Source organism: Ranitomeya variabilis, chromosome 4, assembly GCF_051348905.1.
Source record: "Ranitomeya variabilis isolate aRanVar5 chromosome 4, aRanVar5.hap1, whole genome shotgun sequence".
NCBI lineage: Eukaryota > Metazoa > Chordata > Amphibia > Anura > Dendrobatidae > Ranitomeya > Ranitomeya variabilis.
Genome location: NC_135235.1, coordinates 680822946 through 680842176, shown reverse-complemented (window position 1 = coordinate 680842176; position 19231 = coordinate 680822946). Strand labels below are relative to the sequence as shown.

Below are 19231 nucleotides of genomic sequence, written 5' to 3'. Positions count from 1 at the left end.
TAGCAAATTTGAGGTCCGCTTACTAGATAGCAGAAGACAGATAGTATACTTTCATGGTCAGCAGAAAAACACTAACAAAACACCATCCAGAGATTACCTTAAACTCTGGCATTAACTCATAACGCCAGAGTAGCAATCCCTGATCAACGAGAGCTTTCCAGACACAGTAACAAAACTTCAGCTGTGAACTGGAACAAATAGGCAAAACAAAACATGGACAAAAGTCCAACTTATCTAGTAGTTGTCTAGAAGCAGGAACAAGCACTGAGAGGCATCAGATAACATTGTTGACCGGCAAGAAACCACCAGAGAAATGAGCTTAAATAGCGACACCCACTACTGATGGAACCAGGTGAAACAGGAAAGAGAATGACAAGTCCAATTCCACAAGCGGCCACCGGGGGAGCCCAGAATCCAAATTCACAACAGTACCCCCCCCTCAAGGAGGGGGCACCGAACCCTCACCAGATCCACCAGGGCGACCAGGATGAGCCCTATGGAAGGCACGAACAAGATCAGAAGCATGAACATCAGATGCATTGACCCAAGAATTATCCTCCTGGCCGTAACCCTTCCAGTTGACCAGATACTGGAGTCTCCGTCTGGAAACACGAGAGTCCAAAATTTTCTCCACAACGTACTCCAACTCACCCTCAACCAACACCGGAGCAGGAGGCTCAACTGAAGGTACAACAGGTACCTCATACCTGCGCAATAACGACCGATGAAAAACGTTATGAATGGAAAAGGACGCAGGGAGGTCCAAACGGAAAGAAACAGGATTAAGAATCTCCAATATTCTATAAGGGCCGATGAACCGAGGTTTAAACTTAGGAGAAGAGACCCTCATAGGGACAAAACGAGAAGACAACCACACCAAATCTCCAACACAAAGCCGAGAACCAACACGACGATGACGGTTGGCAAAACGCTGAGTCTTCTCCTGGGACAACTTCAAATTGTCCATAACCTGCCCCCAGATGTGATGCAATCTCTCCACCACCGCATCCACTCCAGGACAATCCGAGGATTCCACCTGACCGGAGGAAAATCGAGGGTGAAACCCCGAATTACAGAAAAACGGGGACACCAAGGTGGAAGAGCTGGCCCGATTATTGAGGGCGAACTCTGCCAATGGCAAAAAAGCAACCCAATCATCCTGGTCAGCAGAGACAAAACACCTCAGATATGTCTCCAGGGTCTGATTAGTCCGCTCGGTCTGGCCATTAGTCTGAGGGTGAAAAGCAGATGAAAAAGACAAATCTATGCCCATCCTAGCACAGAATGCCCGCCAAAATCTAGACACAAATTGGGTACCTCTGTCAGAAACAATATTCTCAGGAATACCGTGCAATCGGACAACATTCTGAAAAAACAGAGGAACCAACTCAGAAGAAGAAGGCAACTTGGGCAGAGGAACCAAATGGACCATTTTAGAGAAACGGTCACAGACCACCCAGATGACAGACATCTTCTGGGAAACAGGCAGATCTGAAATAAAATCCATCGAGATGTGTGTCCAAGGCCTCTTAGGAATAGGCAAGGGCAACAGCAGTCCGCTAGCCCGAGAACTACAAGACTTGGCCCGAGCACAAACGTCACATGACTGCACAAAGACTCGCACATCTCGTGACAGGGAAGGCCACCAGAAGGATCTTGCCACCAAATCCCTGGTACCAAAAATTCCGGGATGACCTGCCAATGCAGAAGAATGTACCTCAGAGATGACTCTGCTGGTCCAATCATCCGGAACAAACAGTCTATCAGGCGGACAACGATCCGGTCTATCCGCCTGAAACTCTTGCAAGGACCGCCGCAGATCAGGAGAAACGGCCGACAAAATTACTCCCTCCCTAAGGATACCTGTGGGTTCAGAATTACCAGGAGAGTCCGGGTCAAAACTCCTAGAAAGGGCATCTGCCTTAACATTCTTAGAACCCGGTAGGTATGACACCACAAAATTAAAGCGAGAAAAAAATAAAGACCAGCGCGCCTGTCTAGGATTCAGGCGTCTGGCAGTCTCAAGATAAATCAAATTTTTGTGGTCAGTCAATACCACCACCTGATGCCTAGCCCCCTCGAGCCAATGGCGCCACTCCTCAAACGCCCACTTCATGGCCAAAAGCTCCCGATTCCCAACATCATAATTCCGCTCTGCGGGCGAAAATTTGCGAGAAAAGAAGGCACAAGGCCTAATGACGGAGCAGTCGGAACCTTTCTGCGACAACACTGCCCCAGCTCCGATCTCCGAAGCGTCAACCTCAACCTGAAAAGGCAGATTCACATCAGGCTGACGCAACACAGGGGCAGAGGCAAAACGGCGCTTAAGCTCCTGAAAGGCCTCTACAGCATGAGGGGACCAATTAGCAACATCAGCGCCTTGTCTGGTCAAATCAGTCAGTGGTTTAACGACATCCGAAAAACCAGCAATAAATCGGCGGTAAAAGTTGGCAAAGCCCAAAAATCTCTGAAGACCCTTAAGAGAGGAGGGCTGAGTCCAGTCACAAATAGCTTGCACCTTGACGGGATCCATCTCAATGGAAGAGGGAGAAAAAATATACCCCAAAAAGGAAATTTTCTGGACCCCAAAAACGCACTTAGACCCCTTCACACATAAAGAATTAGACCGCAGAACCTGAAAAACTCTCCTGACCTGCTGGACATGAGAGTCCCAGTCATCAGAAAAAATCAGAATATCATCCAGATATATTATCATAAATTTATCCAGAAAATCGCGGAAAATATCATGCATAAAAGACTGGAAAACTGAAGGGGCATTAGAAAGACCAAAAGGCATGACCAAATACTCAAAGTGGCCCTCGGGCGTATTAAATGCGGTCTTCCACTCATATAATGACGGTGAGTTCAGATGAAACAACAAACGCAGCAGGAAAATAGTCTTAGCAAATTTGAGGTCCGCTTACTAGATAGCAGAAGACAGATAGTATACTTTCATGGTCAGCAGAAAAACACTAACAAAACACCATCCAGAGATTACCTTAAACTCTGGCATTAACTCATAACGCCAGAGTAGCAATCCCTGATCAACGAGAGCTTTCCAGACACAGTAACAAAACTTCAGCTGTGAACTGGAACAAATAGGCAAAACAAAACATGGACAAAAGTCCAACTTATCTAGTAGTTGTCTAGAAGCAGGAACAAGCACTGAGAGGCATCAGATAACATTGTTGACCGGCAAGAAACCACCAGAGAAATGAGCTTAAATAGCGACACCCACTACTGATGGAACCAGGTGAAACAGGAAAGAGAATGACAAGTCCAATTCCACAAGCGGCCACCGGGGGAGCCCAGAATCCAAATTCACAACAGGTAAACCACTGTTTGGGCGCACCACAGAGCTTGGAAGAGAAGGAGTGCCGTTTTACTTTTTCAATGTAGAATTGGCTGGAATTGAGATCGGACGCCATGTCGCGTTTGGAGAGCCGCTGATGTGCCTAAACAGTGGAGACCCCCCACAAGTGACTCCACTTTGGAAACTAGACCCCCCAAGGAACTTATCTAGATATGTGGTGAGAACTTTGAATGCCCAAGTGCTTCACAGAAGTTTATGATGCAGAGTCGTGAAAATAAAAAATATTTTTTTTTCCACAAAAAAGATTTTTTAGCCCCCAAGTTTTTATTTTCACAAGGGTAACACGAGAAATTGGACCCCAAAAGTTGTTGTCCAATTTGTCCTGAGTATGCTGGTACCCCATATGTGGGGGTAAACCACTGTTTGGGTGCACGGCAGAGCTCGGAAGGAGTGCCATTTTGGAATGCAGACTTTGATAGATTGGTCTGCCGGCATTATGTTGCGTTTGCAGAGCCCTTGATGTACCTAAACAGTAGAAACCCCCCACAAGTGACCCCATTTTGGAAACTAGACCCCCCAAGGAACTTATCTAAATATGTGGTGAGAACTGTTGTGAATTAGACATTTTTGGCTCCCTCTTGTGGTCACTAGTGATATGACTCTGGGATTGTCTTTCCTCAGTTTGGCACCCACCTGGGTCGTTAGTCCAGGGGCGTTGCTATATAAACTTCCTGGTTTCTCAGTCCAGTGCCTGGCATCGTTGTAATCAGTTCCTTTCTGTTTGCTCCTGTCTGCTGGTCTTGGATCTTGCAAAATTAAGCTAAGTCCTGCTTCCTTGTTTTTTGTTTTTTTGCTTTGCTCTTATTTTTGTCCAGCTTGTACTAAATGTGATTCCTGATTTTGCTGGAAGCTCTAGGGGGCTGGTGTTCTCCCCCCGGGCCGTTAGACGGTTCGGGGGTTCTTGAATATCCAGCGTGGAAATTTTGATAGGGTTTTTGCTGACCATATAAGTCATCTTACTATATTCTGCTATTAGTCAGTGGGCCTCTCTTTGCTAAATATCTAATTCATTCTTACGTTTGTCTTTTCTCCTTACCTCACCGTTATTATTTGTTGGAGGCTTGTATCCAACTTTTGGGGTCTTTTCTCTGGAGGCAAGAAAGGTCTATCTTTTCCCTTCTAGGGTTAGTTAGTTCTCCGGCTGGCGCGAGACGTCTAGAACCAAGGTAGGCACGTTCCCCGGCTGCTGCTATTTGTGGTGCTAGGATTAGATATATGGTCAGCCCAGTTACCACTGCCCTATGAGCTGGTTTTTTGTGTTTGCAGACTTGGTATGTACTTTTGAGACCCTCTGCCATTGGGGTCATAACAGTATGCCAGGCCAAGGTTGAATGTTTAATGCATTGCAGAAGTGGGATTACAAGAAAGGAAAGTCTGAGTTTTTTTTTTTTTTTCTTTCCTCTCTTTTTTCCTCCCCTTTACCTCTGAGTGGCTTGTGCTTGCTGCAGACATGAATGTCCAGACTTTGATTACAAGTGTGGATCAGCTTGCTGCTCGTGTGCAGGGCATACAAGATTTTGTTACCAGTAGTCCAATGTCTGAACCTAAAATACCTATTCCTGAACTGTTCTCTGGAGACCAATTTAAGTTTAGGAATTTCAGGAATAATTGTAAATTGTTTCTATCTCTGAGACCCCGTTCATCTGGAGACTCAGCTCAGCAAGTAAAAATTGTTATCTCTTTCTTACGGGGCGACCCTCAGGATTGGGCCTTCTCGCTAGCGCCAGGAGATCCGGCATTGGCAAATATTGATGCGTTTTTTCTGGCGCTCGGATTGCTTTACGAGGAACCCAATCTTGAAATTCAGGCAGAAAAAGCCTTGCTGGCTATTTCTCAGGGTCAGGATGAAGCTGAAGTGTATTGCCAAAAATTTCGGAAATGGTCCGTGCTTACTCAGTGGAATGAGTGTGCTCTGGCCGCAAATTTCAGAAATGGCCTTTCTGAAGCCATTAAGAATGTGATGGTGGGTTTCTCCATTCCTACAGGTCTGAATGATTCCATGGCGCTGGCTATTCAAATTGACCGGCGTTTGCGGGACCGCAAAGCCGCGAATCCTCTGGTGGTGTTGTCTGAACAAACACCTGATTTAATGCAATGTGGTAGAATTCAGACTAGAAATGAACGGAAAAATCATAGACGTCAGAATGGGTTGTGTTTTTACTGTGGTGATTCTACACATGTTATATCAGCATGCTCTAAACGCCTAACTAGGGTTGTTAGTCCTGTCGCCATTGGTAATTTGCAACCTAAATTTTTTTTGTCTGTGACTTTAATTTGCTCATTGTCCTCCTGCCCTGTTATGGCGTTTGTGGATTCAGGTGCTGCCCTGAGTCTTATGGATCTGTCGTTTGCCAAGCGCTGTGGTTTTGTTCTTGAGCCGTTGGTAAATCCTATCCCTCTTAGAGGTATTGATGCTACGCCATTGGCGGAAAATAAACCGCAGTTTTGGACACAGGTAACCATGTGCATGACTCCTGAACATCGGGAGGTGATTCGTTTTCTTGTTCTGCATAAAATGCATGATTTGGTCGTTTTGGGTCTGCCATGGTTACAGACCCATAATCCAGTCTTGGATTGGAAGGCAATGTCTGTGTCAAGTTGGGGCTGTCAGGGAATTCATGGAGATTCCCCGCCGGTGTCTATTGCTTCCTCTACTCCTTCGGAAGTTCCTGAGTATTTGTCTGATTGTCAGGATGTATTCAGTGAGTCCAGATCCAGTGCTCTGCCTCCTCATAGGGACTGTGACTGCGCCATAGATTTGATTCCAGGTAGTAAATTTCCTAAGGGAAGATTATTTAATCTGTCTGTACCTGAGCATACCGCAATGCGTTCGTATATCAAGGAATCTCTGGAGAAGGGGCATATCCGTCCATCCTCTTCCCCTCTTGGTGCGGGATTCTTTTTTGTGGCCAAGAAGGACGGTTCTTTGAGACCTTGTACGTCGCGTCCGCCATTTCCGCTCATGCGTGGCCGTAACTCTGCCCCCTCCTCCCCAGGACAAAGACTGGGCAGCGGATGCGTTGAAAAACTGCATCAGCTGCCCACGTTGTGCACAACAACGCCCCCTTGAGGAAGCGAGAGTCTTTTCTCGCGAAACGCGCGTCGGGATAGCAAACGCTCCCAGGTCTGACATCTACTTAACATGGGTAAATAACCTTTACAATTTGTTACATGTTTTATGTGCGGTCTTTCTTCTAATATGGTGTGACACCTACGGGCTTGTTGAATTTGCGCAATAGCGCGATCCATATTTATTTACATTAGGTGTCTGCATCTTTATTTAATCTGTGCCCATTTTGGATCACTTTATATATAATTATTGGAAGCTCAATATGACACCCGTAATTCTATTTGAAGCGCAATTGCGCAATAAATATTGATATAAATTAGGTGTTGTCATTTGTATTTAAATTGTATCCATTTTAGTTCACTATATTGGGCAGTCAGTAAAGATAATTAGAAACTCAGCACATAGTCAATCCTGTGTATTAGCGTTTTCATTGCGTTTTTTCACCTGGTTTGGATCATCTTGTTGTCCATATTGACAGATTGTCTTTATACTTGTTATAATGGAAGAAGAAAACTTATTAAATTATATGAAATAAAAAATATATACTTTTTATACGTAAAAACTCTTGATTCTCTTTATTATTTCTGTATCACAGATTGTAGGTACGGTTGGATATAATTTTTTGCAATCCAACATGCACCTTATCTATGTAAACACTATGATGGTTTTTATATTTACTGCAATGTAATTTTTTATACACTTTGATTATGATTCGTATTTAATGTAAGCTAATTTTTGTATATTGGTAAATTGAAGAGAGATGTATAAAAAGTGCACTATTCTATGGTAACCCTGTGCTTGACAAAGACCGTGATGTGAGGTTGAAACGTTGCACCACTTGGTGCTGGATTAAAGCCCTCAATTTTTCCTTGAACTGCCTGATTTTTTTCCATTTAGATAGATAGATAATAGATAGATAATATATATAAATAATAATTATAGATGGATAATAGATAGACAGATCGATAGATAGATCTATAGATATATCCATCTATCTATAGATCTATCTGTAGATAGATCTATAGATAGATAGATAGATAATACAAAGCCCGATGTTTAGTAATAAATATAATAAAATGGTACATAAAGAGTTAAATAAAGACACACTCACACAAAATCTGCGTTAGGCCAGGGTCACACTTGCAAGAAACTCGCATGAGTCTCGCACCTCAATACCGGGCACTGCCACCGGCACTCAGGACCAGAGCGTTTAGTTGCATAGAAATACATGCGGCCGTATGCTCCAGTCCTGAGTGACGGGTATTGATGCAAGAGATTCATGCGAGTTTCTCACAAGTGTGACCCTTAAACGCAGTATCTGTTTAATTTATAAAAAAAAAATTGAACAAAGAAACGGCGTGGACTCCCGCACAATTTTCTGCGCCAGAGAGGGAAAGCCAGTGACTAGGGGCCAGGCTATGAATATCAGCCCACAGCTGTATAATTAGCCTTTACTGACTAATAAAATAGGGGGACCCCCCAAAAAAACATGGGGTCCCCCTATAATTAATAGCCAGAAAAGGTTAGGTGTCATGTTCTCAATGGCAAGAGAACATAGCATCAGCATATATAGGAACTAGCTCTTGGAAGATGGGAACTGAGCTGACCATGAACTAATCCTAACACACAACTAGCAGTGGCCGGGTAGCATGCCTACGTTGATTCTAGATGCCCAGCACCAGCCGGAGGACTAAATAATGCTAGCAGAGGAAAACATTAGTCCTAGCTCACCTCTAGAGAAATACCCCGAAAGGAGACAGAGGCCCCCCACATGTATTGGCGGTGAATTAAGATGAAACAACAAACGTAGTATGAAAATAGGTTTAGCAAATTTGAGGTCCACTTACTACATAGCAGAAGATAGAAAGGACACTTTCATGGTCAGCTGAAAACCCTATCAAACACCATCCAGAAATTACTTTAAAACTCTGGCATTAACTCATAACACCAGAGTGGCAATTCCTGTTCACAAGAGCTTTCCAGACACAGTAACGAAACTACAGCTGTGAACTGGAACAAAAATGCAAAAACAAACATGGACAAGAGTCCAACTTATCTAGTAGTTGTCTAGGAGCAGGAACAAGCACAGAGAGGCTTCTGATAACATTGTTGACCGGCAAGCAACTAACAGAGCAGCAAGGTTATATAGCGACTCCCACATCTTGATGGGAACAGGTGAACAGAGAAGATGAAGACACAGTTCAATTCCACCAGTAGCCACCGGGGGAGCCCAGAATCCAAATTCACAACAGTACCCCCCCCCTCAAGGAGGGGGCACCGAACCCTCACCAGAACCACCAGGGCGATCAGGATGGGCCCTATGAAAGGCACGAACCAAATCAGAGGCATGAACATCAGATGCATTCACCCAAGAATTATCCTCCTGGCCGTATCCCTTCCACTTGACCAGATACTGGAGTCTCCGTCTGGAAACACGAGAGTCTAAGATTTTCTCCACAACGTACTCCAACTCACCCTCAACCAACACCGGAGCAGGAGGCTCAACGGAAGGCACAACCGGTACCTCATACCTGCGCAATAATGACCGATGAAAAACGTTATGAATAGAAAAGGATGCAGGGAGGTCCAAACGGAAGGAAACAGGGTTAAGAATCTCCAATATCTTATACGGGCCGATGAACCGAGGCTTAAACTTAGGAGAAGAGACCCTCATAGGGACAAAACGAGAAGACAACCACACCAAGTCCCCAACACAAAGCCGAGGACCAACACGACGGTGGCGGTTGGCAAAAAGCTGAGTCTTCTCCTGGGACAACCTCAAATTGTCCACCACCTGCTCCCAGATCTGATGCAATCTCTCCACCACAGCATCCACTCCAGGACAATCCGAAGATTCCACCTGACCAGAGGAAAATCGAGGATGAAACCCCGAATTACAGAAAAACGGGGACACCAAAGTGGCAGAGCTGGCCCGATTATTGAGAGCGAACTCTGCCAATGGCAAAAAAGCAACCCAATCATCCTGGTCAGCAGACACAAAACACCTCAGATATGTCTCCAGGGTCTGATTAGTCCGCTCGGTCTGGCCATTCGTCTGAGGATGGAAAGCGGACGAAAAAGATAAATCTATGCCCATCCTAGCACAGAATGCCCGCCAAAATCTAGACACGAATTGGGTCCCTCTGTCAGAAATGATATTCTCAGGAATACCATGCAAACGAACAACATTTTGAAAAAACAGAGGAACCAACTCGGAAGAAGAAGGCAACTTGGGCAGAGGAACCAAATGGACCATCTTAGAGAAACGGTCACACACCACCCAGATGACAGACATCTTCTGAGAAACAGGCAGATCTGAAATAAAATCCATCGAGATGTGCGTCCAAGGCCTCTTAGGAATAGGCAAGGGCAACAATAATCCACTAGCCCGAGAACAACAAGGCTTGGCCCGAGCACAAACGTCACAAGACTGCACAAAGCCTCGCACATCTCGTGACAGGGAAGGCCACCAGAAGGACCTTGCCACCAAATCCCTGGTACCAAAAATGCCAGGATGACCTGCCAACGCAGAAGAATGAACCTCAGAGATGACTCTACTGGTCCAATCATCAGGAACAAACAGTTTATCAGGTGGGCAACGATCCGGTCTATCCGCCTGAAACTCCTGCAAGGCCCGCCGCAGGTCTGGAGAAACGGCTGACAATACCACTCCATCCTTAAGGATACCTGTGGGCTCAGAGTTACCAGGCGAGTCAGGCTCAAAACTCCTAGAAAGGGCATCCGCCTTAACATTCTTAGAACCCGGTAGGTATGACACCACAAAATTAAACCGAGAGAAAAATAATGACCAGCGCGCCTGTCTAGGATTCAGGCGCCTGGCAGTCTCAAGATAAATCAAATTTTTGTGGTCAGTCAATACCACTACCTGATGTCTTGCCCCCTCAAGCCAATGGCGCCACTCCTCAAAAGCCCACTTCATGGCCAAAAGCTCCCGATTCCCAACATCATAATTCCGCTCAGCGGGCGAAAATTTACGGGAAAAGAAGGCACAAGGCCTCATCACGGAGCAGTCAGAACTTTTCTGCGACAACACTGCCCCAGCTCCGATCTCAGAAGCGTCGACCTCAACCTGAAAAGGTAGAGCAACATCAGGCTGACGCAACACAGGGGCAGAGGAAAAACGGCGCTTAAGCTCCCGAAAGGCCTCCACAGCGTCAGGGGACCAATCAGCAACATCAGCACCCTTCTTAGTCAAATCGGTCAATGGCTTAGCAATATCCGAAAAACCAGCAATAAATCGACGATAAAAGTTAGCAAAGCCCAAAAATTTCTGAAGACTCTTAAGAGAAGAGGGCTGCGTCCAATCACAAATAGCTTGAACCTTGACAGGATCCATTTCAATGGAAGAGGGAGAAAAAATATATCCCAAAAAGGAAATCCTCTGTACCCCAAAAACACACTTAGAACCCTTCACACACAAAGAATTAGACCGCAAAACCTGGAAAACCCTCCTGACTTGCTGGACATGAGAGTCCCAGTCATCCGAAAAAATCAGAATATCATCCAGATACACAATCATAAATTTATCCAAATAATCGCGAAAAATATCATGCATAAAGGACTGGAAAACTGACGGAGCATTAGAAAGACCAAAAGGCATCACTAAATACTCAAAGTGGCCCTCGGGCGTATTAAATGCGGTCTTCCACTCATCCCCCTGCCTGATTCGCACCAAATTATACGCCCCACGAAGGTCAATCTTAGAGAACCACTTGGCCCCCTTTATGCGAGCAAACAAATCAGTCAGCAACGGCAATGGGTATTGATATTTAACAGTGATTTTGTTCAAAAGCCGATAATCGATACATGGTCTCAAAGAGCCGTCTTTTTTTGACACAAAGAAAAAACCGGCTCCTAAGGGAGATGACGATGGACGAATATGTCCCTTTTCCAAGGACTCCTTTATATATTCTCGCATAGCAGCATGTTCAGGCACAGACAGATTAAACAAACGACCCTTTGGGTATTTACTACCCGGGATTAAATCTATGGCACAATCGCACTCTCGGTGCGGAGGTAACGAACCAAGCTTGGATTCTTCAAAGACGTCACGATAGTCAGACAGGAACTCAGGAATTTCAGAGGGAATAGATGATGAAATGGAAACCACAGGTACATCCCCATGAGCCCCCTTACATCCCCAGCTCAACACAGACATAGCTCTCCAGTCGAGGACTGGGTTGTGAGATTGCAGCCAAGGCAATCCTAGCACCAAATCATCATGTAGATTATACAGCACCAGAAAGCGAATAATCTCCTGGTGATCCGGATTAATACGCATAGTTACTTGTGTCCAGTATTGTGGTTTATTATTAGCCAATGGGGTGGAGTCAATCCCCTTCAGAGGAATAGGAGTCTCCAAAGGCTCTAAATCATACCCACAGCGTTTGGCAAAGGACCAATCCATAAGACTCAAAGCGGCGCCAGAGTCGACATAGGCGTCCGTGGTAATAGATGACAAAGAGCAAATCAGGGTCACAGATAGAATAAACTTAGACGGTAAGGTGCAAATGGAAACAGATTTATCAAGCTTTTTAGTGCGCTTAGAGCATGCTGATATAACATGAGTAGAATCACCACAATAGAAACACAACCCATTTTTCCGTCTAAAATTCTGCCGCTCGCTTCGGGACAGAATTCTATCACACTGCATACTCTCTGGCGACTTCTCAGTGGACACCGCCAGATGGTGCACTGGTTTGCGCTCCCGCAAACGCCTATCGATCTGAATAGCCATTGTCATGGACTCATTCAGACCCGCAGGCACAGGGAACCCCACCATAACATCCTTAATGGCATCAGAGAGACCCTCTCTGAAAGTCGCCGCCAGGGCGCACTCATTCCACTGAGTAAGCACAGACCATTTACGGAATCTTTGGCAGTAAATTTCCGCTTCATCTTGCCCCTGAGATAGGGACATCAAAGTTTTTTCTGCCTGAAGCTCCAAATGAGGTTCGTCATAAAGCAACCCCAAGGCCAGAAAAAACGCATCCACATTGAGCAACGCAGGATCCCCTGGTGTCAATGAGAAAGCCCAGTCTTGAGGGTCGCCCCGGAGCAAGGAAATCACAATCCTGACCTGCTGTGCAGGATCTCCGGCAGAGCGAAATTTCAGGGACAAAAATAATTTGCAATTATTTCGAAAATTCTGAAACCCAGATCTATTCCCCAAGAAAAATTCCGGCAAAGGAATTCTCGGCTCAGATACAGGTGCATGACAAACAAAGTCTTGCAAATTTTGTACCTTCGTGGCGAGATTATTCAAACCTGCAGTTACACTCTGAAGATCCATTACAAACAGGTGGACACAGAGCCATTCAAAGATTAGAAGGAGAGAAAAAAAAAAAAAAAAAAATCTCAGCAGACTTCCTATTTCTCTCCTTTCACAGCCAAGGATTTTAACCCTTTAGTGGGCCGGTCAAACTGTCATGTTCTCAATGGCAAGAGAACATAGCATCAGCATATATAGGAACTAGCTCTTGGAAGATGGGAACTGAGCTGACCATGAACTAATCCTAACACACAACTAGCAGTGGCCGGGTAGCATGCCTACGTTGATTCTAGATGCCCAGCACCAGCCGGAGGACTAAATAATGCTAGCAGAGGAAAACATTAGTCCTAGCTCACCTCTAGAGAAATACCCCGAAAGGAGACAGAGGCCCCCCACATGTATTGGCGGTGAATTAAGATGAAACAACAAACGTAGTATGAAAATAGGTTTAGCAAATTTGAGGTCCACTTACTACATAGCAGAAGATAGAAAGGACACTTTCATGGTCAGCTGAAAACCCTATCAAACACCATCCAGAAATTACTTTGAAACTCTGGCATTAACTCATAACACCAGAGTGGCAATTCCTGTTCACAAGAGCTTTCCAGACACAGTAACGAAACTACAGCTGTGAACTGGAACAAAAATGCAAAAACAAACATGGACAAGAGTCCAACTTATCTAGTAGTTGTCTAGGAGCAGGAACAAGCACAGAGAGGCTTCTGATAACATTGTTGACCGGCAAGCAACTAACAGAGCAGCAAGGTTATATAGCGACTCCCACATCTTGATGGGAACAGGTGAACAGAGAAGATGAAGACACAGTTCAATTCCACCAGTAGCCACCGGGGGAGCCCAGAATCCAAATTCACAACAGTTAGGCAGACAGCTGCAGGCTGATATTCATAGCCTAGGAAGGGACCTAGGTGTTGAGTTCCCACCGCTGCACAGGGGGAATCTCGAGCCAACTCCACTGCGGTCTCCCTTTTTGTTTCAGCCGCAGTGGAGCCTGCTCAGCGGAGATGTCAGTCCCAGCGTCTGGCTCAGGCAGATACTGTGCGCTTAGTTACTGTTGATCTTCCAGGCTTAGCCATTGTAACCAGCACTGTTCTGCAGTGAGCAGATGCTCCTGGGACTAAGTTCTGCTTATCCGCTACTGAGCATGCCCAAGGGACGACCTCATTGGAGGTCGGGCGTCACATGCTCAGGTCCTGAAGCAGTTCCTATTGGACCACTAGGAAGGTCCTTGAGAGCTTTCTCTATAAAAGGTTCGCATGGCCGCACGGCCATGCGCTAGTATCAACTTATGTTTATGAGCTTATCTACCTTGTGGTCTGTGTGCATGTGCTCAGGGTCGGCTGTATAGCCACTAGAATTCCGGCTCCTCCGGAGAGGAGTTTGTGTGTGTGAATTTAGGGCTGGCATATAGCCACTAGAATTCCGGCACCTCCGGAGAGGAGTTGTTTGTGTGCTGATGCTGACTGCATGACCACTGGATGCTACCTGCTTTGATAGTTAGCTGTGATCCTCTGTGAGGTTAACAGGGCACAGCATTATCCTAATCCCGGCGACTCTGAAGCAACAGAGTTCGCACCTATTCAGACCGGGTGACGGAACCCGTGTCTATTCAGGCATTGTAAAGGGAAAATGACGTGCACTCAGGATTAATGAAGTAGGTGCTGGTTGAACTTGGAAAGATCCAGACCATTCAGAAATTGAAGAAACCAACCGCACTCAATTTGTATATTTGCATCATAAATGTGAAGAATCTTTAATAGGAACACCACAGTGATATAGACAATTGCTGAGGTAACGTTTCGACCCTTATGGGCCTTTGTCAAACCTCACTTCAAGAAGGAAAAATGAGCTAACGTCCAGAGGGATACGTAGGCTCCACTTGTAGGAGAAAGACACTGAAATGATCCGGAACAGCACGGATAGGGAATGGGGTCCCTGAAAAAACTGGTGGGTCCTATGTCAGGAGGAGCAGCGGTAGTGCCACCAATTGTCTATATCACTGTGGTGTTCCTATTAAAGATTCTTCACATTTATGATGCAAATATACAAATTGAATGCGGTTGGTTTCTTCAATTTATTCAGGCATTGTACCGCCATATAGTGCCGCCATTTACTAGCAGCAGGTTCCACTACTGCACGGTAGACCCCGGGCTGTGAACGCACCTATATTACCTCAATATTTACTCGGTGCGTTCCGCAAGCCCTAACACCATGGATATTGCCCCCCCCCCCGGCTACAAACACCAGCTCACAGCCACCGCAGAAATGGCACATCTGTAAAATGCCCCAATTACGGCACTTAGGCTCTTTCTTCCCACTGCCCTGTAGCAGTGGCATATGGAGTAATAGGGGGTTAATGTCACCTTTGAATTGTAAGGTGACATCAAGCCGGCTTAGTAATGGAGAGGCGTCAAAAAAGACACCTATCCATTACTAATCCTATAGTTGCTAATGGGTTAAATAAACACACAGCCAGAATAAAGTATTTTAATGAAATAAAATACTACACAGTTTTGCCATCTTTACTGTTCTACCAATCCATGCGACGCCCTCGATCTCCTGCAAAAAATAAAAAAACAACACAAATACTCCCTGGTCTGTCGCTGACCATTTAATAATGCCTGTCCCATGACGATCTCACCTATCGAGCTGTCACATCAGTACATGTGACAGCTCTATAGGCCTCCAGTGACACACTGACAGGAGACAATGGCTCCTGCAGTGCATCACTGAAGAGGTTACCTGAGTTCATGCTCTCACTTTACGGCAATGCTGCGTGAGAATTTTCTCATGCAGTGCTGCTGCAAGTGACAGTATGAACTATACTGAACTCACGGCAGAGGGATACAGTGCGGAGGATTACCTCCTGTCACTGTATCACCGAAGCCCCTGGAGAGCAGTCTCTCCATGACAGATCGTCAAGGGACACACATTAAATGGATTACATCAGATCAGGGAGTATACTGTTGTTTTTTTATTTTTTTACAGGTGATCTAGGGCTTCGGGGACTAGGTGTATGGTAAGTATATACTGTATGTTGTATGTGAATATGCGTGTATGTGTTTTTTTTCTTTTATACAGTAGCCGGATGATGGGACTACTACTGTCCCATCATCCGGCTAGCTGTCACTGTAGCAGGCATAGCTGGATATGACTAGTAGTCCCATCGGACAATGCCTGCCTACACACAGCCGCGCATACACACAGACACACACAGCCCCGCAGACTCCCGCACACACACACGCACATCTTCTCCGCACACACAGTCTCCATCCACACACACAGTATCCGCCCACAGACTCTTCCCCTCCCGATCTGCAACGTTTCTCGCAGTCATATCCGCAGCAAATCCGCAGATCTTTTTTAAACCTGCAGTTTTGCTGCGGTTTGGCCTGACACAATGGAAGTCAATGGGTGCAGAAGCGCTGCAGATCCGCAAAAAGAATTGACATGCTGTGGAAAATAAAACGCTGCAAATCCACACTTTTTTTTCCGCAGCATGTGCACAAAAATTCTCAATTTCTCATTGACTAACATTGCTTATGCACTACATTCCTGATTTGATGCAATTCCGCGCATCCAAAAATGCTGCAGATCTGCATCAAAATCCGCAATGTGTGCACATAGCCTAACAAAGGAACTACAAACTGAGATATTTCAAGGTTTCCTTAGTATTGCCCAGGTGATAATTGCATCACCGTCACAGACAATAATTCCATCACCTGTGAAATACTAAGGAAATACTGAAAACATGAACTGTTGGTGGCTCTTGAGGACTGGAGTTGGGGAACACTGCTCTAGGGGAAACCTATCAGGGTTACACTCTGTCCCTAGGTTGGTGACCCCTATGGCAGTTATCCCTGACTTGGGATCTTTGGGTTCTGCGCCCGGAACAACATTTACCTTGGTAGGGTTAACCCTGGTCTCCCACAGGGACCAGAACAGGTGCAAGTCTCTTCCGAACACAGTCCCATATCGAAGTCTTTACCACTCCCACAACGTTTGATGTCTCCAGAGGGTGTGGAAAAAATAATCCACGCGGTCGGGTACTTTTGGAGTTCCACATGGATACCGATCACCTCCATTTTCTGTCCTTTGGGATTGTCCCCAGCAACAAGGGATCCATGGACCAAAGTCACTAAGCTCCCCGAGTCCAGGAGATCCTCTGTTTGGTACCCATTGACGAGTACCTGGCACAGCTGGGGTTCACTGTCGGCAGTACTTGTAGTGGTGGTACAGACTGGCTGGACACACGTAGAGTATACCCACAGACCATGGGTTCAGGTATCAGGGGGCAGTTGGCAGCCACATGTCTGAGCCCTTGGCACTGCCAACACTTAATCGCTGCGGCACGACTATACCTTGGGGCCGCTTTTGGGGAAACGGGACTTTTGTCACCATCCCTTCGGGTTACCCCTTCATCACAGGCTCGGTCCTGGTTAGCCCCAACAGAGGTTTGTGGACTTTTCCCTGGCATCTGGGCTGACGAGGCCTTACGTGACAGCCAAAGTGGAGCAGCTTCCCACACAAAGTCCTGACTGGCTGTATACTGCTCAATCAATCCTACTAACTGATGCAGAGTGCCTGGGTCCTCTTGCCCCACCCAACACTTTTTGGCTGCTAGCGGAGCCCTCTCCAGCCGGTTGACCACCACCCTTTCTACTATCTGGAGTGGGGTTAAGGTCTCAGGTTGGAGACATTTTTTAACCAGCAGTAGTAAGTCATATGCCTGAGACCTGGCAGGACTAGACTCCGCAAAGGACCACTGGTACACCCACTGAGCCCGCACATAGGTATTAACCCCCAGTCGGGCAAGGATCTCAACTCTCAGCTTCTCATAGTCCAGTGCATCGTCCCGACTGAGGTCTAGATAGGCCTTCTGGGCATCTCCCATCAGGAAGGGGACAACCACTTCAGCCCACTAGGTCATCCGCAAGCAATCCCACTTGGCTGTGCATTTTAACATAGTGAAAAAGGCCTCCATATCGTCCTCAGGACTCATCCTCCTTAAGGCTGACCGAACTGTATATCGAGCCTCCGAACAGATTGAGGTTGCTGGTGGGGCCGCCTCTCGCATAGCCGCGATTTGCTGCATCAACAGGTTATTTGTCTGCTGCAATTGGTGCTGCTCCTACTGCCTTGGTACAGCTCATGCTATCGCTTATGCCATCGCTGTTGCTCCTGCTGCCATTGCTCTTTTTGTTGCTGCTGAAACTGCAGCTGCTGCTGATTATGTAGCTACTGCTGCCATTGCTGCTGCTCCTGCTGCTGCCACTGATACAGCAGCTGCTGCTGGTACTGCTCTTGTTGTCGCTGATGAGTGAGAATCCACTGCTTTAAAAGCTCCTCCATCTTGTCAGCAGGCTTGTGCTGTAGCATTGCAGTCCTAATTACTGACATGCAGCATGCTTTGGGGAATGCCTCAGTTCACACTGCCCACATTTTCCAACCATAAGTAGTGCAGTGGTATTCACACTGTGCAGTGATGAGGCAGTGACCCAGCAAAGTTCAAAGCAAAACATGTTTTAATATCTAACAGAAAATACACAGCACATGATATCCTATGGATTGCAGCTGGGAAACAAGACAGTCCACATCCGAAACCTGATTGCCGTGGGCGACTGCACCGCCATGTATGCTGTGGGTGCCAGGCCTTTTGGCTTCGCTTGGCCATTTGGCTCTGCTTGCCTGAGTTATGTCACACAGGTGGAGCTCTGTAGAGCCTTCTGGTCTGCACACTGGAAAAACCAAGCTGACATACCCAACCTTCTGCTTCAGGGTTTTCTACAAAGAACCTGTGGCCATAGGCCATATGGAAAACCCAGCTGGGAAGGAAACGGACTGCCCCACTACCATCCTGTAGTCCGTTACAAAAATAAAATCCCAGAGCAGCTGGGGGCATGGCCTGGACAGCATGAAGAAGTGTTTTAAACAGCTCCTGCTTTCCATCCTGAAAAATTCTGTTACCTGGCTTTAGACTCACTCCTGCAGCCAAGAACTGACCAGTGTGTCTCCTCTAAATGTGGTTGGTGCTCCAGGGATATCGCTGAGGAGATAAATCATGATACGCAGTAGTAAAGTGGGATAGAAGGAGACCTGGCCGAGGGAAGATGAATCCACCAAAATGGCTCCTACACAAGGTACTCCAGCCCCAGACAGAGCAGCAGATGCTGCTGTAAGACTAGGACGATTTGCAAGAGTCTTTGTGACTCCCCTGCAGCTTGAGGCACAATCAGGGTTGGAGGATGCTGACAATAGCAATGAACAGCAACTGGGGATGGAGAAAGAGGTACAAGATGGTAACATGGTGCTGACACAGCATGTGAGGAAAGATCACCCCTGCAGACCAATGGGAGCAAGTCTGTGCTATGTGCTCCCTCACCAGATGATGTCCCTGAACCAACTATGAGAGGTGTACTTGCAGCAGTCTCCTTGCCTAACACTACTCTAGCAATGCCTAGTGAACAAATGGGTAGCA

General features: G+C 46.3%; 1 protein-coding gene across 1 annotated transcript in view; it reads left to right on the top strand.

Moving 5' to 3' along the window:
* Positions 1-19231, top strand: part of LOC143766330 (uncharacterized) — a 1024462-nt gene that overhangs the window by 83768 nt on the left and 921463 nt on the right. The gene's annotated exons all lie outside the window — the stretch shown is intronic.